Raw genomic sequence first — 14,013 nt, 5'->3', positions numbered from 1 at the left:
AAACAATTTATAAACCAAAAATAACAATATTTACTAATATCAACAGTTTTTCTGCCCATAAAATAGAAATACTGTTATCCTTTAAACAAGCTGTAGTGTAGACTGTTTTGCTGACATGTACACATATAAAGAGGAACTATTTGACAATTCAATCAGAGCGTCAGTTTTGAATACATGTATTGCAGAATAGATTATACATATGATCAACAGCATACATTTGTATCAAACCTTCAAAAGATAAGGTTAGCATGTAATACCGGATGCTTGATAAGATATTATTGAAGTGTAGTTTGCAGTCGAAAAGCCGTACTCCTGGTCCAAATAAGACTGAACATTTTTTGTAAAGATTTGAAGATTTTGTTATACTATTTATAAATATTCCATTCCATTACTTCAATTGATTTATTATTCAATTTAATTAAACGTTCTTAAACCTGATGCTTTTTGTTATCTATTAATCATGTTTTTCTTTGTCTAATATGTTCTATTAATTTGTATTGTAGTCCTGTAATATTATGTTGTCATTTCAATGTTATATTTAACTTTGCCATTAAAGTGCGAGGTTTGGCATGCCACAAAACCAGGTTCAACCCACCACTTTTATTCCCCGTTAAAAGTGTCCTGTACCAAGTCAGGAAGATGGCCATTGTTATATTATTGTTCGTTTCTGTGTGTGTTGCATTTTAACGTTGAGTCGTTTGTGTTTTCTCTTATTTTTGAGAAATTGAGATAAGACGTGGCACGGTACTTGTCTATCCCAAATTCATGTATTTGGTTCTCATGTTATATTTGTTATTCTCGTGGTGTTTTGTCTGATGCTTGGTCCGTTTCTGTGTGTGTTACGTTTCGGTGTTATGTCGTTGTTCTCTTCTTATATTTAATGCGTTTCCCTCGGTTTTAGTTTGTTACCCCGATTTTGTTTTTTGTCCATGGATTTATGAGTTTTGAACAGCGGTATACTACTGTTGCCTTTATCTTAAACAGACGTGAATAAACCTGTTAAACATAAGATTATTTGTAGAATTCACGTATTAGAAGCGTGCACGGTATTGTAAGGGAATGTTTGCAGTTTGTGGATGCGATAAACAGTACAGATCAGGGTTTTTTGTATAACAATCATAATATACTTTCGGCATACTACTACATGTACCACGTTTTCTTGCTGCTCTGTTTATTTCCTGCAATTATAATTAACGCAAAAAGAAGTCAAATGAGGTTTGATTGCTTGATTGGTAATTGCCGTACGCCGAATCAGCACACAAAGACTGTATTGCGGCGAAATTCAGTAAGCATAGGAATAATACCTGTCTTTGTATTTGCTAATACATCGTCATTTCTTTACAGCTGATGAAAATAAAAAACAAAATGTCATTTAAATCTTTCTTGACAACTTGTATGTTGAATCAATTAACTGATGTTTATAAGATCAGTGCTTTTGTTTCAAAATCCTTCTTTTAAATAACTTCCTATATTCAGATAAACTATGAATTTGAATTTAGAAGGCAGTTGTTATATCTTTTATATTTTAGCACCGTTTTTATTGACTATCGATCAATGATCCGACTAAGCTATGTCTTTCAAAAAAAAAGACAAATATTAGTACATAAAACACAATATATGAAATAAAGACTGATATACACAATGCTAATCAAATAATATTTGTGATCACAGCTCAGAGTACAAGTTCTCCGGAAGACTAAGTTGACATGCTGCTCGTGATGCACCCATCGGATTGCTCACGTAATTGAAACCTGGTGATAAGTCTTATTCGGAAGAACACTTTGGAGACAATGGGACAGATATTCTGTAACAGTCAATCAACTCATGATGTTGATCATAAAATTTACAAAAATGTGATGATTCCAACTTTGCTTTTAGTTATTTAATTTAATAACATCCAATTCGAATTTGAGTTTGTCATACAATTAAATGTCACATTTAAGTATTTTTTTTTATGTTTCATCGACAAATACAAAATCTAAACGTGAAGTCAATTTCATTACAATTTCGACGCATTGCTAGTTTATATAATGAAACACTATATTCTTAACATTGAAAGATCCCTTATGAATTTGAGTAAAATACTTACCATACTTCAGTCCGAACACAGCTGCCATTATATATAAAATCGACATCATTACGACAATTGCTGTGAATTGTTGGCCTCCCATGTGATCAGTAATAAATTCTGCAAACAAAACAATGAGTTCATTGCACGTATGCATATTATAATAGTATTATATGTATTGGTAATATTAATGTAATTGAAAAAAATATCACAAGAAATGAGAACTGCAGACATTTGTAAAAACTCGGCAGTGATACCGTTAGCTATATTGATGCAGGATTCCAAAATTCATAAAAGAGAAGCGAATGATAACAGGTGGACATTTATCAGTCGAAAAAACATTGGCACCAGACAAATAATAGTACATAGAACACTGAACATTGAAAACTAAAAAAAAGGAACAACACGAACCTCAAATCAAACTTGGGTTGATCTTAAGTTAACGGGAAGGGTAAGCAGAACCTGCTACATAAGTGGCTGACGAATTCAATGTCCTACATGTAACTTGACGGACTGATTCAACATCCTTAACTCTCGGAATACTTCAGTATATTCTTAACTGCCGGTCTATTTCAATAACCTTAACTGATGGACTTATTTAATATCTTTAACTGCGAGATTAAAAAGTATTCTTAACTGGCGGACTAATTTAATATCCAACATCTGCTATTTTAAGTATATAAAAGTTAATTCACACATTAAGGTGCCAAATACGTACAACGGTATAAATGACACCTACATACATGATGTAGGGTTAACATATTGTTGTATAGAAATAGAGGGCAGATATTTTTTTCAATAAATTGTTTCCTTCAGGTTGGAGTGTACACAAATCTTGGAATCAGAATAGTCTAAAACATATTCTGTTCAAGTCATATATACATAAAAGGCATTACCAAAAACCAAAAAATGCGGGAAAAAACCATGCACTGTTAGTTAGTTTCGTGATAATTTTTTGTTATGGTTGGCTTTTACATGTAATAATAGTTCCTTATTTGTGAAGCGTCATTTGATGTTAGGTAATTAGTAACACGTGATATTTTGCCAATGCGACAACTTTTCACTAACCGACTAAACGACTTAGAAGTTGGAAACTTGAAGTCAGCGTACTGTAAAAAAATACAAAAGTACAACATAACAAAAGAGAAAACTATGAATATATTAGTGTACAAGTGTTTACCTTCCTTGAAAACTTTCCGTTGTTTTGTGAAGCTACTCTGTCCCAACTTGTTCAATGCTTTCATTCTAACCACATAGTCAGTATTTGGATCTGCTATAAAAATCGTGTTTAGAATGTTTTCCTTAATGTGATTCCTATCCCACTTTATTTCAGTCACTTTACGATATTCAGTCTCAAATGTTGTTCAATGACCTCCATTAAAACCCTGTTCCCATTTAACGAGAATAGCATGGGGTGTTCTCTCAAGGGTAGTAATTTGTGGCATCCTCGGAGGACCTACGAGAAAATCAGAAGAAAATTAATACCCAATTGTTCTCTGAAGGTCTTTCCACCAAATACCATGTATTTTAGTATGAAAGTAGTTTGAAATGTAATTTCAATCGTCAAATGATAGCTTATTGTACGCTGATTCCAAAATATATGGTTTCTATAAAATATTTCCAATTTTCCAATCTGTAAATACTCTTGCGTTTTCTGATAAATATAACAAAGGAAATTCATGTCATTAAACCGTCTCACAAAATTTCTGGCAAAATACAGGCTGCCTTACGGTGACGTAAAAACCCATACCCCGGTAGTCCTTACAGATAGCAAGGGGCGCTGGCTGCAGGGTAAGGAAACTAACCAGTCCGAAAGGGAAATTATATGGTGGAGTAAATCGTCTGAAAAAGTCCAGAAGCGTGTTCAATATTTGAAAATATAATTGCAGGAAAAGTTGAAACTCTTAATAACATTTGGCTGTACGTTTGGCTCGGTACTTGTGACCTCACATCTAAACAAGGAAAATATATATCACTTACATTTTTTACTGGTTTTGGTTTTATCTCAATGTAAACAATTATCAGTAGAAGGTATGAATATAAAAAGGAAGATGTGGTATGATTGCCAATGAAACAATTCTCTACAAGAGACTAAAATGACATCAATTAACAATTATACGTCACCGAACGGCCTTCAATAATGAACAAATAAAATTGAGAATGGAAATGGGGAATGTGTCAAAGAGACAACAACCCGACCAAATAAAAAACAACAGCAGAGGGTCACCAACAGGTCTTCAATGTAGCGAGAAATTCCCGCACCCGGAGGCGTCCTTCAGCTGGCCCCAAAACAAATATATACTAGTCCAGTGATAATGAACGCCATACTAATTTCCAAATTGTACTCCTGACTTGGGACAGGCGCAAAAATGCAGCGGGGTTAAACATGTTTGTGAGATCTCAACCCTCCCCCTATACCTCTAACCAATGTAGAAAAGTAAACGCATAACAATGCGCACATTAAAATTCAGTTCAAGAGAAGTCCGAGTCTGATGTCAGAAGATGTAACCAACGAAAATAAACAAAATGACAATAATACATAAATAACAACATCATATGAACATCAGGCACAATCCCTCCCGTCAGGGGTTTAGTATCTAAAAGCCTATATTGCATATTCAGATATAAAAGGACCCAAAATGACAATGTAAAACAATCTAAACGATTTAAACAATATTTGGTTTCAAATAGTCCATTTGAGTGTTCAATTTTATTTCAAGGACATGTGTGTCTCTTAATCATCTGTCGGGATTTGAACTACAACCATAACATTGTATCCGACCATTATTTTCAAATAGTACATACACATCTAAAACCTGACAATTTGCACTACACAAGTTTATTATGTCAACCATTCTCAAAATATAAACAATTGACCTTGACACACTGGTGGTGATAATGTCAGTGAGTAAACAAATTATGTAAACGCACGGATGGACAAGTACATTATGTACATAATAGCAGTTATTGTATGGTACATGAAAACGCAAATAAGAATTTTATGGTATAAGGTACACCACATCCATGAAACAAAAACAGTACTTGCACAGCAAAAATTACAAAAAGCAAAGTAACAGCGTTTTATTGCTGTTCTTCATCTTAAATTCACAACTCTATACATAGCAAACTACAAAAAATGAAGATTCCAGTATAGAACAATAATAATATACTTGGGAATATTATATCACAATTTTACGAGGATTGCAAATCGTGAAAAGAAACTTTTAAAATTAACGTTGTATGTGTTTATATACTAATTAATCGTCTTCTGAAAACTCATTGCCCTTTATGACTTTCGAACAGCGGTATACTACTGTTGTTTATTTTTGTATTATGACATATTTGAAAATTCATTTTTTTTGGTACTTTGACCTACCTGCATATTGTAGCTGTATGATAAAAGGACTGGGGCCATATTCGTTCTGTACTATCACTGTATAGCTCTGAAAATCCTCTGGTTTTGTTTTATATATTGTTAGAGTACAACGATAACCTTTGGTGTTCACCATCTTGTTGTGGAATTCTTTTTCTATTATTTGACTCTTACAAGTCATTGTTGATCTGTCTATTTTCGTTACTTCTGAACCTTCTCTGAACCATGCTGTTGACAATATTTTTGAAGAACTCATCACATCAACGAACAGACTCGATGTATTATCGATATAACCGATTTGTTCAGGTTTGCTTTGTTCTGTAAACACGGGACTTTCTGGAATAAAATTTAAAAAAAACACTGTACGTTAAAATATCAAGTTACACGGTTGAGGGACTTGGTGTGTTCACAAAATAAAGAAGAATAGATAAAACGTGCAAAACAATTGGATAAAACAATAAAGATTAGAGAACAATAGGTAAAACAACAGGAGTAGACACCATGGACAGTAATAGGTAAAAAATAAAAAAGCTTGAGAAAAGTATATAAACAAAAAATTACTAAATTGAAGGACTTCAAATTCAACCCTTCATAGTTCAAATAAATCTATGCATAAGCTGTTTGCAACATACATGTTTGTTGTCTTAAACCATATGTGTTTTAATTTTGTTAACACTTACAAGGGACGGTCAATTGACAGTACAATTCACTCCACCTGGTTAACAAGACAATTTCACAAGAATTGTTGGAAAGACTCGTGGTGCTGATGTCAAAATGTTTTCAGAACAAGGATGCGTAATTGAAAGAACAAATCTTCAAAGTAGTATCTACTGAAAAAAAACAATTAATATTTCCACAAAACTACTTGTACATGTACATAGCGGATTAGTCTGCCCATTCAAAGATATTCCTCTTTAATCTGATAACTGAATTGCTCGAAATCTTCGAATGAAACAAAACATTCAAAATTTATATATATACATGTGAAAATAAAATTATATTTTTCTATTTACGTAATGTTTTTTATACTCAATTTTCAGGATATTATTGACTGGATTTTATTTTGAGCTTGCCCAGTGTGTGTAACAAAGTACTTATTATTGCAAATTAATTTAACCTAGAAACTGAATTACTTTGTCATGCAACGAAGTGATTGACTATGTCTAAATGAGTTTTCCTAATGTACCTTTTATGATAACTTGAATTGCTCCTGTTTGCCATAGTTTATCGTCAGTAGAAGGTATTCCATTAGAGACATTACAAACATACACACCACCATTTTCATATGCCTTGGCGCTACCAGTGAAGGATGAAATATTTAGTCTCCCTTCCTCGGATCCATTTAAATGACGAATAACTGTGTTAACATCAGATATATGTTTCCATTCTCCAAAGGTGAAATTATTGGGATTTCCAGATACATTGCAATTGACTGATATGTTTTGGTTGTTCTCGGAGAATGAAACCGAATACTTTCCAATCACTGGTGCGTCTATGAAATTAGAAATACAAAACATTACTGAGACAAGCCATCTATTGAAACAACATAAACAAATTGCTAATGTCGTATTTAAGTCAATGATACTGCAAATGAACTCCGAAAACAAACCAAAAAATCTGTATTAGCTGAGTTTAAATTAAAGTAAGTTGTAAGAAATGGACAAATTAAATGGTCCTAAAGCTTTAATTTTCTGAGATAATCAACTGCTTTCCTGTGTAGCCGTAGAACACTTTTTTCGATGGATTCTCACTTCAGGCGTGATGGCTATGACATTGACTTTTTGACTTAAAAAGAGATGTGATGTGACAGCAAATGAAACAACTATCCATTAAGAGAGAAGAGTGCTACACATTACCTTTCAATAAACCCATCATAGAAACCAGGACTAAATGGGTTTTTTTTTAAATCTCCGCATTTGCGATGAAATTACTTCCTTTTCCCGGTCTTTTATCCTTTATGCATGAGACTTTGAATAAAATATATATTTATCAGTATAGTAAAATATAGGATGGAACTCAATACCAATTCCGTTTTAAACTGAAGAAAGCGTTTCTTTGTTTGTATTGAATATGACTTCATAATTTGAATAACATCACAACTAAATCCCTAACAACAAAACCAAAATCGGAAACGTTACGGTATTTCCGTTTCTTTTATTAATATGATTGAATTCAAAAAAAAATTTCATACAGACGTCGTCCCCATTCAAAGGTAATGCCTGCCTCATATTAAGAAACCTTTCAATTATATATTTATTTACATATACATTTTGAAAGTTTACTTTCAATTTAATGTAGTTGTTGCTTATATACTTACATAAAACATTAATTTCTATAGTATCTCTAGCTTTACCAGCCTCGTTTTCAGCAGTGCAAGTAAAGTTGCCATTGTCCATTCGTGAAGTGACATTGATTTGTAGGACCTTTAACGAGTGGTTCAGGTACTTTCCATTATGTAGCCACTTATATCTACTCATGACATTAGTACTACCCTCCTCGTCATTGCATCTTAATTCTATAGGGTTTCCTTCCATGGGGGTGTTGTTTGGATATGCTTGTATGGTTATGTTAGGTTTATCTACGATAAAAGAGACTGTTCTGTTGAATAATCAATTAAAACATGTTGTTATTCTTTTTTGCTCATGTGCTTTGTTTATATGTCTTTGTACTTTCTTTGTTGGCCTATTCGTTTGTTTTCATACTGATTAAGGCTTTGAGGCGCGTTTTAACGATTAAGGCTCGTTTTTGGCGTATTGAATTTTAAACCTGATGCTTTTTGTTATCTATTAATCATGTTTTTCTTTGTCTAATATGTTCTCCTATTTATTTGTATTGTAGTCCTGTAATATTATGCTGTCATTTCAATGTTATATTTAACTTTGCCATTAAAGTGCGAGGTTTGGCATGCCACAAAACTAGGATCAACCCACCACTTTTATTCCCCTTTAAAAGTGTCATGTACCAAGTCAGGAAGATGGCCATTGTTATATTATTGTTCGTTTCTGTGTGTGTTGCATTTTAACGTTGAGTCGTTTGTGTTTTCTCTTATTTTTGAGATATTGAGATCAGACGTGGCACGGTACTTGTCTATCCCAAATTCATTTATTTGGTTTTCATGTTATATTTGTTATTCTCGTGGTGTTTTGTCTGATGCTTGGTCCGTTTCTGTGTGTGTTACGTTTCGGTGTTATGTCGTTGTTCTCCTCTTATATTTAATGCGTTTCCCTCGGTTTTAGTTCGTTACCCCGATTTTGTTTTTTGTCCCTGGATTTATGAGATTGAACAGCGGTATACTACTGTTGCCTTTATTTGACACAAAGTTCACTGCTGTACCCCTTTTTATGACATTATACCTTTTATGAAATTAAGAATGGACATGGGGAATGTGTCAAAAAGACAACAACCCAACCACTAGAGGAAAACAGCCGAAGGGCACTAACAATTTTTAAATACAGCGGGAAAATATCGCACCTGGAGAGTTCCTCAGATGGCCCCTAAACTAAAATGTGTACTAGTTAAGTGATAATGGGTGTCATACTCAACTCATTGGAATATATAAAAGAAACGGAAATGAAAAATCATACAAGACCAACAATTGCCGGAGGCTCCTGGCTTATGTCTTTTTTTTTTGTTCGCACATCGTAAATGCGATTGTCATATGCATACAAATGATAGGTTAAGCTAGCTTTAAAACCAGATTCACCCACCATTTGATACATACGAAAATGCATGTACAAAGTCAGGAATATGAAAGTTGTTATCCATTCGTTTAATGTGTTTCAGCTTTTGATGTTGCCTTTTGATTGGGTAATATCCGTTTTTACGTTTCTATCAAGTCGGGACCTTTTTGTTATTTTGATTCTAGCTCCGTTGACGAGTTTGTTGTATACGAAACATGCGTCTATTTCACGTACAAAACTATCGTTAATCCAGATATTTAAGAAAGGTTAATGTACGATTTGACATATTTCAAATTGTGATGATTGGAAAATGTACACCATAAAATATTGTTACTTGGCATGTCGGTGACGATGTGGATACTTTCGAATAATATGTATAAACATTTCAATGACACTTTGTTGTGGTCTCATTGTTATTAACTGACAATTATATTACGCTTTTGAACTGTGGTCTATTGCTACTGCTCGACCGTAATGATACACCATCGATTGACACTATTATGTTCAAGTGTCATATATATTTAATGACGTTTTCATTACACAATATTTTACTGTCCTATTGTAAAAGTACTTGCATCTTAGTTGAAGTTGAACTGTATAAGATAAAACATGTTCATCACCACTCAGAGCAAAGCATGTGAAGTTTCTGCCCTCATCATAATGATCTGGAACAAGTTGAAATTTAACAGAACCAGGACCACCTTTTACCATTTCCGTTTCGTCCCCATCCTTTATTATAAGAGTTTCTTCAGGTACACCACTGGTCACTGTACAAGTCGTCGACATATTTTGTCCTACCACACCAACTACTCTATGTGGTTCTGTTTCTTCTATGATTTTGATGTTGGAAGGATCTACTATAGAGACGTATACTACTATGATGGTTTTCGTTCAAATGTTAAAAACTAAGCTACATGTATGTCATTTAGTTATGTTGTTGTTGCGTAAACCTTTTTGATTTTGGTTCACAGCTTTTTAAAAGAAACATATGGGATCAATTACAATTAAGAATTAGAATGGGGAATTTGTCAAAGAAATAAGAAACCTATCCAAAACGCAGAAGACAACTCAATGCCACAAATGGCATTCAACACATCGATCAAATCCTTCACCCGGAATGTTGCTACAGCTGCGTGGAGTAAAGTGTGATTTTGGACTAATGAAAAATAGAATATTGTTAATCAGTTTTGAGAAAAAAAGAAAGATCATAGAAATTTCTGTAATATTCACCTATTCATAAAGCATATAAGTAATACATACGAACATACCTTGCGTCTGTAAATAGTTAACACAGATACCAGGATTTTGATTTAATACGCCAGACGCGTGTATCGTCTAAATAATACTCATACGTGACGCTCCAATCAAAATACTAATGAAGCAAGACAAGTACAAAGTTGAATAGCATTAAATTATAACTTTCATTGAAAAACATTTTTTTTTAATTTAAATTGATGCTGCCACAGATATATCGTTCTTGAACAACATACACATTTATTGTGTATGTCAACTCTTATATTATCTTGTACTTGTATCAGTTTAATATGAACTTTTAACGGTATAATATGGATCTGTTCAGGTTAAACTGACCTCAGACTAAGTCTTGAATGTTCTTTTGGTGTACATGATATTTTGCATAAGATTCTACATAAAATTATATCATTAACCGTCAATACATGTCTCTATATATACACATAACGTTCATATACTTAAATATCCTCTGTATCACGCAATCGTGAAAACCAATAATTAGAAGGCTTTACCATATATAATATGACAGAATATACTTTTAATACGTAATAATGAGATAAAAGCCATATAACACTTCTTGATGATGCATGTAATACTCATCTATATGAATGTTGGGTTTTTGGGGTTTATTTGTATGCATATATCTTTATCAGCCTACTTACTTGCTTGTTTCAGCTGTATATCATAAGTATCTAGTTTGTTTGAGGTACAACGATAAACCTGAAAGTCAAAACTTGTGACGTTGTATATTATCAACCTGTACTTTTCAGAAACAGCCAGTCTCTTTGCAGACCGATAATCAGGATTGGCAAGTTTATAATTTGTGATCGAAACTAAATTTTTTTCTCCAATACCACCAACCCATGTTCTGACAGGATAAAATGAACATTTTATGTTTGCTATTCTACCCAACCTTGCATATGACGTATTCAGTGACAGTGATTCTAAAATATAAAAACAATGCAAATGACTTTGTTTTTTGTTGTGTATGCATTGTCTACTGTGGATTCATTTTTATTCGTGGTATAGCAATTTTCGTGGGTTTCGTGGGTCACAGCGAACCACGAATTTAAGAATTCAACGAAGAATAATCCCGAGAAATGTGTATGGAGTCGGATGTTTATTTCCGGTTATGTTAAGCAGTTCTAGTATAGTGTTGATTAGCGATAAACATTGTAACATAACACGTGTTTTTTATTGAAAGAAGATACAAGTATTTTGAATAAATCTATAATAAATATATCGAATATCAGTGATAATTTACTTGATGAAATTGATTAAAACTGTTCATGGAAAATAACTGCAAGTTGTTAATTACCGTGTCATAGTTTGGTTTATCTGAGTGATTAAAAATCAATAGGATTAAGTACGGGGATATTGCCCGTAGATAATATTGTTTATGACAGGAACATTTATTTTCACACCTTATACCTTTATCACTGTTTATTATATCGTGATTAGGGAAATGAGCTTTCAATCATAAAGTTTTTAATGCCTTATAGAATTCAGACAAGAATTTATTTATTGTAAAACAAACAAATAATTAGTTGTCTCTGTCCATTATTGTAATCGAAGTTATCAATGAACACTTTAAACTAGAATGACCAAGCGAGGATTTTGACAATTCAAAACTTTTTCAATGAATTCCTTCTTTTTTGTTTTGTTTTGTTATTGATCAAACCAAGGAGTTTATATGATCTCATAAATCAAAAAGAAATCCACGAATTACGTATCTAATTTTTTGTTGTTGTAATCAGCGATCCACGAATTTACGTATACCATGAAATGCCTTTTTTTCTCTATCCACGAAAATTGATACCCACGAAAATAAATAAATCCACAGTATTTTGCTCAGTGATTACTTGCTGGCTTTGTAATATATTTTCACCTATGTTTGGTTTTTTTTTATTTTTAAATGACATTTTTTTTAAATTAAAATAAACAATCAATAAATCAGTTTTTCTTTTTTTGATTTATGTTTATCAAGACTTCAAACAGTATCTTGTGATTGTTTGTACGAACTCACATTATATTAGATAAATTAAAAAAATCGTTATTGAAAAGGGTAACAATTACAATATAAAAGGCATCTGGAGATATTAAAGATTAAAGAAAATATCACAAGATGAAATGATTAATGAAATGAAAGCGTAGTAAAGTAGTGGTATACGTAGTTGTAAATCTATTCCTGAAATATAATCTATCCGTTGATAACAATACCCTGGTAAACATTTTCAAGGAGTATTTGTTTTGTTGTAGTTAAAGGTAACATCAATACTAGTATTATCGTTTTTTTTTGTTGCTTTTGATGTGGGTGGTACTAGTATTAAATATTTGTAGTTGAGTACTTATATCAGTTGTGTTGTTAGAAGCAGTAGCAGAAGTAGTAATATAAAAGGAGGAGAAGGAGGGAAACAAGAAGTAGTGGTCGCAGTAGCATTGCTGTTCTGTTGCTAGAGTTGTAGAATATTATGTTGATTTTGTTGCTGTTGTCGTGTTTTGTGGCAGACGCAGTAGAAGTAGAAGTAATGACGTTTGTGTTATTTTTAGTTCTAGAAGTAGTATGTGTAGTAAAGTGTGTGTAGTATAGTAGATGTATGTTGTTGTTGACAGTTTAAGGTTTAGAAATTGTATATCATTCAAGACCTGGGTTGTTTAAAACGTAAAATTCGCCTTTCCGGCAGAGCAAATACGCTTGATCAAATCAAAATAATACAACTATCGACTATAAGCTACCAGCAATTCATGGACATCAATTAATTTATGATTCAAAATATTGTTTTAAAGACATATTGTCATGTTTCACAGTGTATTGTGCTTTCTAACGTTGTTCCATTATATTACTTTTAGAAACCGAATAATTTGATATTATATTATATTTAAAAGTTTTATTAAAAATTGTAGACTATATGCTTTTATTATGAATTGAAGAAATTCATGTAGGATAGAAAGTAGTCAAGAAAGAAAATAAACATTCATATATCTACTCATTGTCCCCTACCTGTTCTTACTAAAAAAACAAGCCGATATAAAAAGCAGACAGATCATTCTACAAGCGTGTGTATATAGACCTACAATATATATCATGTTATACTATATACACGTTGTAAAGTAATTAAGGTGAATATTTCCTCATATTATGTATATTGTGTACTTTGAAATTGTTTTTTTTGTAGGTGCCTAACCTTCGTGTAAGACCTGAAAGTGCTTAGCGGTTTTTTTTTTTAATTGCTCTGTCAAAGAAAATATTTGTTCATGGTATAGACTATCTAACTGTAATATGATGGTTTCATTGATATGATGTGTATACCTTTAATGTTTGGCTCTTTGAAAAATTAATGTGTGAAAAATGGTTTGAGACAAAAGAATGCATTTGCAAGTCATTATTTTGAAAACACAGAAACTAATTGATAACTTGTTTTTAATCTGTTTAATTATAGTGACTTTTAGATGTGATTATCCTCAATGGGACTCGTTTGGTCATTACCTTGTCTTCCTGATATGACAAAACTGACAAAAAAGCTAAAACTTTGTATCGAGTCAAGGGCTTGGGGAAACAAATTTAAGAATATAAAAATGCACCCAATCGGCAAGTTTTCGCTTATGTAGAAAAACGACTGAAGAAGGCACAAATATTAATA

At 32.5% G+C, this 14,013-nt stretch overlaps 1 long non-coding RNA gene across 1 annotated transcript; it reads right to left on the bottom strand.

The window, feature by feature from the left end:
* Positions 1 to 2,089: 2,089 nt before the first annotated feature.
* Positions 2,090 to 6,927, bottom strand: LOC143074257 (uncharacterized). Its single transcript, XR_012977757.1, has 4 exons — positions 6,628 to 6,927; positions 5,445 to 5,777; positions 3,249 to 3,524; positions 2,090 to 2,188 (listed from the first exon to the last, which is right to left on the bottom strand). It is a non-coding gene; the product is annotated as an uncharacterized LOC143074257 (long non-coding RNA).
* Between the last annotated feature and the right edge of the window lie 7,086 nt (positions 6,928 to 14,013).

The sequence above is a fragment of the Mytilus galloprovincialis genome, chromosome 5 (assembly GCF_965363235.1).
Source record: "Mytilus galloprovincialis chromosome 5, xbMytGall1.hap1.1, whole genome shotgun sequence".
In the NCBI taxonomy this organism is placed as follows: domain Eukaryota; kingdom Metazoa; phylum Mollusca; class Bivalvia; order Mytilida; family Mytilidae; genus Mytilus; species Mytilus galloprovincialis.
The sequence above is the reverse complement of the archived record's forward strand: the minus strand, read 5'-3'. Positions and strand labels throughout refer to the sequence as shown.